The sequence below is a fragment of the Phascolarctos cinereus genome, unplaced genomic scaffold (genome assembly GCF_003287225.1).
Source record: "Phascolarctos cinereus isolate Bilbo 61053 unplaced genomic scaffold, phaCin_HiC Scaffold_5;HRSCAF=322, whole genome shotgun sequence".
NCBI classification, from domain to species: Eukaryota; Metazoa; Chordata; class Mammalia; order Diprotodontia; family Phascolarctidae; genus Phascolarctos; species Phascolarctos cinereus.
This window is the reverse complement of record NW_027555958.1, coordinates 392,901,848-392,910,529: the sequence shown is the minus strand read 5'-3', so window position 1 is coordinate 392,910,529 and position 8,682 is coordinate 392,901,848.

The following is an 8,682-nucleotide window of genomic DNA, read 5'->3' as shown; positions in this document are numbered from 1 at the left end:
GTGTATCTATACTAACTCAATGAATTAGAGGCCTGAAACCACTTCTTATCTTTGAGACTTTACTTATCAAAGAGACTATATAGTTTTCATTGACTACCCACCCCTCTGACTCATTATTTGCCCTGATTTTGCCTGATTCTGTCTCTGCAGTGATGAGTAAGTTCCAGACCCTTATCTCCCTGTGGACCATTATCAAGATTCCATGATTTTCAACTATTAAGGACCCATAGGTCCTTGACACAGTTACGGAGAGTATTTAGGATATAGTTGTCTGTAAGACTACAGTCAACTGCTTAAACCTCAAGCAGGTAACAGTGCAACTTCAAACATAACTTCTCCAGGGACACATAAAACAGTATCATAAGCACAAATGTGGGTAAACCTAATTAGGAACACTAGACCTCTACGGGCACAGTGTTCTTCCATAAAGAAGTTGCTCCAGACTTCTCTTACTCTTTATAGGCACAGTACCAAAAATCTTTCTCCATTAAGACATATTTTCCTCAAATTCCAGTAGTAAAATATTTAAAATAAACAATAAAAATTGGAAGAACCAAAAGAAGAAAAGATAAACATCAAGCACTAATGTTCTTTTTGTTGCTTTTGTGTATGTGATAATCTAATTTATCTATCCCACTAAATTAAAAAATTAATATATTTAAATCACAAGGAAACAACAAATCTCATTCTGGGCCAGGTCAGTGGTCCATCTATTCAATTTCTATGATGGTGGCAGCAAATTTAATTTGTGTAAAAACATAGTTACCATTCATGATATTCCAGATGACCTGTACAGTCTCTTCTAGCACTCCAAACATTTAAACCATATTTCAAACCCCCACCAAAATTGACAGTTGGTGGATATGAAATCAACCTACTGCCCAAATAGCATAACGTTATTGTGCAATGTTTCCTAAATAATCTATAACTTATCTAACCTTTCTTTTTAGAAATTATTTATGTTTTTAACCTCTATTACAACTCAGATTACTGAATTTCACAAGTTATGCCCTTTTATTTATCCCAAAGATACTGCTTTTAAGTTTCACAGTGAATATTGTCCTAATTCTAATCTTCTGTGCCTTGGTAAAAATTTCAGAAAATTTATAAAGCAATTTCACAAGTACCTTCTTGTGAATGTTATATATTAGTTGTTAGGGTTTCGAATTTAAAATGTCCACTGCCCTCAAGGAGCTTACATTCTATTATAATTGAAATTTTTAAGTGAATAATCACATATATTTTTAATTCTATACTAATACACAACCCTTGATTTTTTTTCCTTGAATATGTTACTTACTTTCTGTCTAGATGAACCTTCTCTAGTTTTTTGATGTCTTCTTTGAACTTCAGAATCTGTACACACCATTCCAAGTATATATGTCAAAGTGTCCTAAGGTAGACAGGCAGCAAGTAACAGAGCAATGAAAAGATGGCTAGATTCAGAGTCAGAAGACATGTAAGTATGAATTCTAACTCTACCATTTACTATATGTGTGACCCTGGACAAATCATTTAATCTCTGTCCTTCAATTTTCTCATATACAAAATGAGGAAGTTGGACTAAGTGAAATTTAACACCCTTCCCAGCTCTAAAACTATTTTTTTCCTTGTCCTATTATAGGATTTTATTTTTGTTTTTTGTTTGTTTCTGATATTCTCCATGATGGTACCTAGAATTCTCTCAGTCTTGATCCCAATAGCACAGTGAACTACTGTCTTTAGAGAATACTACATTTAGGTTTCCTGAGATATAATGGATAATGTGGCACATATCATGCCATCTGTAGAATAATTTTCTCTAAATGCACTATGCTTCATTTTTCCATACCTGCCACTTTTCTGAAATCACATAAGCTTTGTTAGCAGGCGAATAATAATAATAATAATGAACAAAATCACTATTAGAAAACAAAGAGGTCATTTTCAATAATAAAACCAACTTAAAGAAATGGGAACTTGGTGTAAAACTACTGGTCTTCTTCCCTCCATTCTTAGTATAATAATTCTAACTTGGATGATTTCTAATGTGGTTCTGGATTTCATTTCTTTCACACAGTCACATAATTTATTTTACCAGTATCCCATTCACTTCAGAGATAACTCTCTAGTCATGCCAAAGGTGTTAGGAAAAGTCAGAGTAATAGAATATACAATTATGATCTTCTAAGAGCAAAGAATATATGTACATTCTTTTTCCTCTCCATTTTTCCCAAGGATTGTCACCGAATTTTTTTAATGTCAGATGTCAAGTAATGACTATTTTAGCATTACTCCTCCAGATGGGATTTATATCTGTTAAATACTATTACTGTTTGCAGTGTTGATTGGACAAAATATGCATTAGTTCTGAGAACAAGGGAGTGGAGATACTTGTACATTTCCAAATGAAACAGATGGTAAGAAAATGAAACAAAACACAAAGGTGGAATTTTTTTTAAAATTTTATATGAGCAACACATTCCGTTCCTTTCCCCCCTTTCTGTTCTGCCCAAGATATAAAAAAATTTGTCCTCAAAATAATAATATCCATTGGCAGCTCAGTATGCTCCTTTAACTACTGAATATTTATGCATGTCATGTACTGTATTTATATTAACATCATCTTGAATGTTTCTGAGAAACAAGAGCCATCTTGTTACTATTCACATTATTTCCTGGGTGATGATTGTTTAATTAACTATTTCTGCATATGTCCCATAAAAAATTTATTTATATTTTTATAAACAAGAATGTTTTGGCACTGCTAATTAATTTCTGAAAATGTTATATTTGCCTCATTGTCATTTATTGCTTTTGTATATTTAGAAAAACACATTGTAATAGCTGAATCATTCATACAGTGAGTGATGATTACTATACAGATAACATTTAATACATATTCTACCATTTTATAATATGATAATAAGAACAAATTAAATTTTCATGATGTAGCTATCTTGAATGTTCTTGGCATTTATTTCATTTAAATATTTAATTGAAATATCATATTTTTGATCATTAGGTAGTTCCTAAAAAGAGCAAATATTTTTGTGCACAGAGCTTTTGAATTATTGATCTATTTTTCTTTTTTTCCAAACATTCCGTGTTTGATATAAAACTATAATAATGAATCCAAAGTCATATGGCTGATTTTCATTGCCTTTTATAAACAGAAAAAATGGGAGAAATGTGTATTATACACTGAGAAAACAGGTTCCAAAGTTAATCATCCAAAGCAGGACTTGCTTAATACACAAACATAACAATTTTATGGGGACATACAATAACCCATTATTAATGCCATGTGCATTTCTAGGGAGATTTTAACAGTTGGTTTATGATCAATCTACCAAAGCAGTGCTTTTTAAGGACCATTTGATGTCCAACAAATTTTTTTAGCAGTCTTTGCATGCTCTCTCCCTCTCCTTTCTTTACTCCTTTTCTTTCTTCCTTTGTTCCTTCCTACCATCCTTCCTTCCCATCTCCTTATTTGCTAGAAGCAATATTTTAAAAGAGCAAAATATTTATAACATTCAAAGTTAAAGATTGATTATAAAAGTAATGTTATATAGCTTATCTATATTTAAATTTAGAGTTATTCTCCTAAACTAAGTTATTTGAGTAAGCAGCTTAGACCATCAAAAGGTATAGCAGTATCATTTTGTAGTGATTTGAAGGAAATTTAGAATTTTATTAAAGGCACTCTAAGGTTTTCCATTCTGCATGTTCATATGTTCTCTAAAGACAGGATTATGTAGTAAAGAAATAAATGGTATCAAATTCATGTGTTCTGCTTTTATTTGGTTTTCTCTTCTGAAACATAATGGTTTTTATTGGGAGAGTTAACCAATAGACTTGTTTGCATTTAACAAGTTTTTGTTTTTGTTTTTCTTTCCCATTTCCAGTGAGCAGCCAGGATTAGCAAGAACATTCTCATGTGCTATTATTGGCCTTAATTAAGGAAGAAGTTTTAAATTATTAATGATTAGCTTTCAAAATGGAAACCTCAATGGAAGAAAAATATGTAAATTGTATTATTTTGCTTCCCTCAATATAAACATTAGATGAAATTACATCTAGCGCCATATGGAATGGCAAGGCAAGGAAACAAGCATTTCTTAAGATCCTACTATGTGTCAGGCATTATGCTAACTGGTGGAGATATAAATATGAAAAAGGAAGGAAGGAAGGAAGGAAGGAAGGAAGGAAGGAAGGAAGGAAGGAAGGAAGGAAGGAAGGAAGGAAGGAAGGAAGGAAGGAAGGAAGGAAGGAAGGTAGTCCCTGCTCTCAATGAGCTTATATTCTAATGAGGGTTTAAAGTGATGGGAAAGTAACAGATAAGAATATGGTGGTCAAAGTGTAGACAGAAGGACAGCCAGGAGGGGGAATGAAGTTTGGCTGGCCTGGTCTCCGGAGGAAATATCTACTGGAAGAAACAGGAAGACACTGTGGAAAAATAATTCAGACTGAGGAGGCCCAGATTCTGAGGGAAGCTCCAGAGTGAAACTTCAGCTGAGCCATTGTGTTGAAGTCCAAAAAGTCAGCCGCACAGCTTCTGCACATGTTGCCAATGTTGGAGAAACACTTGATTTTCAAAATTATTCAATTAAATTCTCAAGTTTACTGAAAACATACTTTGTGCTTACTTTTGTACCAGGTGACTTTGTTGACAGCCCATTGAATGCACAAATCATCACTATTAGATATCATATGGGACAGGGAGAAACATTAGGTCATATGTTCAAGCAGTTTCAAATTTATTTGGGAAGCTCATAAATGAAATAAAGTCTCACATCAGTATAATGCTTTAGAACATTCAGGGTGTTTTCATATTCATTTTAGCAGTTCATTGTGATAAAATATATAACACAACCAGAGAAGAAGTCATTTCCATATTATTTAATATAAATATATTCAGTAATGAAAAGGTAGTGAAAAGAGATGGATAAATGAAGTGATAGATGGGTAGATGGATGGATGGATAGATGGGTGGATGGATAGCAGACTGACAGGATGGAGAGATGGATGAAGAATTTCTGTTGCCCAGGCAAGAATAAGAGAAGAATTTAGGAACATCCATAGTTGTTTCTGTTGTTTTTGTTGTTTTTTTGTTTGCTTGGTTTTTTTTTTCTTTTCGCTTGAGGGGAAAATCTAAAGAAGATAGAACAAGAAGTCAGAGAGTTTACATTGATCTGTGAGCCAGTTAACAATCAACAAGCATTGATTAGTCGCTTATTAGATGCTATGCACTATACAAAGAAAGGCTAAAAGAGTGCCTATCCTTAAGAAGTTTACATTCATATGGAGGGAAAAAAAACATGTAAATAACTAGGTTCAAGATAGATAAAGATCAGAAGGAAGACAATCTAAAAATGGAAGATACTAACATAGTAATAGAGCATGAATGAAGGTTCTCCAACAATTATGGAACAAGATAACTTCCAAAGACATGGCAAAAATAGAATTGAAAAACAGATTATTCAAATGCACATTTGTAGGTTAAACTGAGAGAGAGAGGGAGAGGAAAAAAGAGAGAGAGAGAGAGAGAGAGAGAGAGAGAGAGAGAGAGAGAGAGAGAGAGAGAGAGAGAGAGAGAGAGAGAAGTTATTGAAAGACAAGCTCAGATAATTATGACTGAAATGGAGTAGAAAGCTCAAATGAACAAGACATGATGGGTGGGTAGGTGAGGAAGAAACTTTTTCACTAATTTTTTTAATACCAACAAATACAATCAAGTAAAGTCCCAGTCAATGCTATGATGAGAAGTTTGAAGGACTTGAATGAAAAAAAGACAATTTCACTGGCAATAATATGTGAAACAAAAAGAAAGCTAATTTGGGGGAAGGGTAGATGCTGAGCTCAATTTTTAACATTTGAATTTCTGATTCTGTTGCATAACCTATAGGCCCTAAGGGCTGAGACTGAGAGGCCATGGCTGGAGGTTGAGATTTAGAAGTCCTTTCCACTGAAATGATGGTAGAAGGTGTATAAAGGAAAAAGAACGTAGGGCCATAACTAGACTCTTGTCTTCCACTGTTCTTTTATTAAGTAGCTTTTATATGTTATATATGTGTTAACAATGCAGAAGGGGAAATCACGGACCAGCCAATTTGAGAAATGTACAGACTTGTCATTAACTGAAGAACATTATTACATCTGCCAAAATATTGGAGAACTTCAAAAAATTAGACAAATTATTAATTAGAAACTGATTACTTATGTTGTTAACAAGAGTATAATAACAATACTTGGCATGCAATGATCCTCTATATTTGATATGTAGTCAACACACCAGCAATTGAGTTTTAACTGTTCATTGACTTTCCAGGCAAGTCATGGTGCTTTGACAGCTTAAAATGGGTCACAGAGGTAGAAATAAACACTCAATCAATTAGCACTTATTATACACATTTAAGGTGCTAAGCACTGTGACAAATGCTGGAGATACCTAGTAGCATCTATTTTCTCATTGCAATATCAAGAGTATGATAGAGTTTGATAAAAACATTGAAACTCACCCTTGATTAGAATTTCAAAAGATGGCCAGTACATTGTATCTAGAGTACCACATTCAGTTCTAAAAGCAACATTTTAGGAAGGATTTTGTCAAACTAAAACATTTCAAAAGAAAAAAACTACATGTAGACAGGACTGGGAACCATGCAATTCAAGAATCATTTGTTCAAACAGGGGACTTAGTTTGGAACAGAGAAGAAAACAGGAAATATAAAAGGTTATGATACATAATAGGTATTAGGCATTTTACTTGGTATCAGAGGCAGACCTAGGACTAATGGATGGCACTTGCAGAGAGGAAGATATCCACAAGATAGAAGAAATTTCTTAATAGTTTTAATACACAAAATAATAGCTATAGCTATTATTACTCAAAAGTGGAAGGGCCTGTCTCAGAAGGTAGGAGTTTCCCCAAAATTAGAAGTCTTCAAAGAGAGAACAGAAAAGGATTTAAAATTTTTATAGAGGGAGCTACTGTTCTAGTCCTGATTGTTGTTGTTGTTTATCCCTCATTCTCAAAGAAGACCAATATCACAAGCATAATGTCTTGACTTGCACATGAATTGCATTTGAGTGAGGCAGAGTTGTGGAAAGTTGTCAGACTCTCCCCTCCAGAGTCATCAGAGTCCAGTGGCCAGACAAAAGTCAAGATGACTGGTGATGACCTAGGATGTAGTAGGTGACCTTGGCATTTCTAAGTTAAGGTCTTTCTCAGGTCCCTAATTTAAGTAATCTCTGAGGGTCCTTTTAACTCTGAGAGTCTGTGACCAAAGTTATGAGAGTACTAATGATAATTACACTTTCCTTAAACCTATTCATTAAAGCCAGTGTTATAATTTTATAAGGTGTTTACCACTTTGGAAAATTATATCACAATATAATTTGTATAACAAAAGAATGACTATATCAAATATTATTTTCCATTATATGTTATGTAATTTAAGTCATTTTAATTCATAATGATAATTATTTTATTTTCTATACAATATGAAATTGAAATTGTTTAATGTTTTTATATAATTCCTTAAGTAAAACATACAATACACAGTATTCCTATATCAAAGAATCACATGGATAGAAGTACGTGAAATCATGGCCTAAATTATACTTCTTAAAATTTTAAAGAAGTTAAGAAAAAAAAAACTTCATCAAATAAGAAACAGATTCACTATTTAAAATGTGCATGAGTTTAATAATGGCATTAAGTATAGTTATGATTAAGCCCATAAAATTTGCCTATTTTTAAATTATATGGTTAAAATAAAACATACAACCTTTGAGATTTTTCACACTTTTGTTTCAGAGTCATTTTAAATAATGCTTCATGGAAAAGTGATAGCTTCCTGAAGAGGAAGAAACATCAGACAATTATTATGTACCCTAATTCATGGTAGTAAATATCTGAAGATTGTTAAAACCTAAGAAAAAAATCTTGCTTTAATTTAAGAATATTACTTTTCTGTCAAGGGATAATGTTATAACATTAACTCAGAAAAGTAGAAACTTTTCAATAAAAAGATGTACTGCCCCCAAATTTGAAACCTATGCAATACATTATCCAAATATAATTTTACATTAGCTGAAAAACTAAATAACTGCACATACTATATCATAGTGAAACATTTATTTATTTACTATTCAGGCACTAATACACCACAATTCAACCAAATTGCTGATAAGTTATTTCATCAGATTGTAAACATTTGTCGTGAGGAAACATTAATTAAGAATACAATACCATGGAGTTCCCTAATAGTTGGCATTCACATTACCAGCAAAAGAATACAAAATACCAAGAAAGATTATATTGAATGTGGGAAGAATGCTCAGAAATTCTCACTTATGGAACTATGATTACAGTGCTGTTTTTCTGCTTTCAGGAAAAGATTCCCTGAGGGTAGGAGATAATAGCCACATAGAAAAAGTAACAGTCATCTTTTGTTATGGCCAGGGCCAATATGCAAAATGAAAGTATGCCAAAGCATATTACTGTGTATAACATTACCTTTTTCCTCCTTAGAAGCTATTAAACAAGCCACCTACAAATGGGTTAGAGAAATGTCCTGAAAAAGAGGACCACATTTTCTAAAGATGGCAATGCTTAGTTTTAGAAGAATTACATTATAAGTGAGTACCACAATTGAGGTGACTCAGCTGAGGCCACTAGGCCCCCAAATTTGCAAT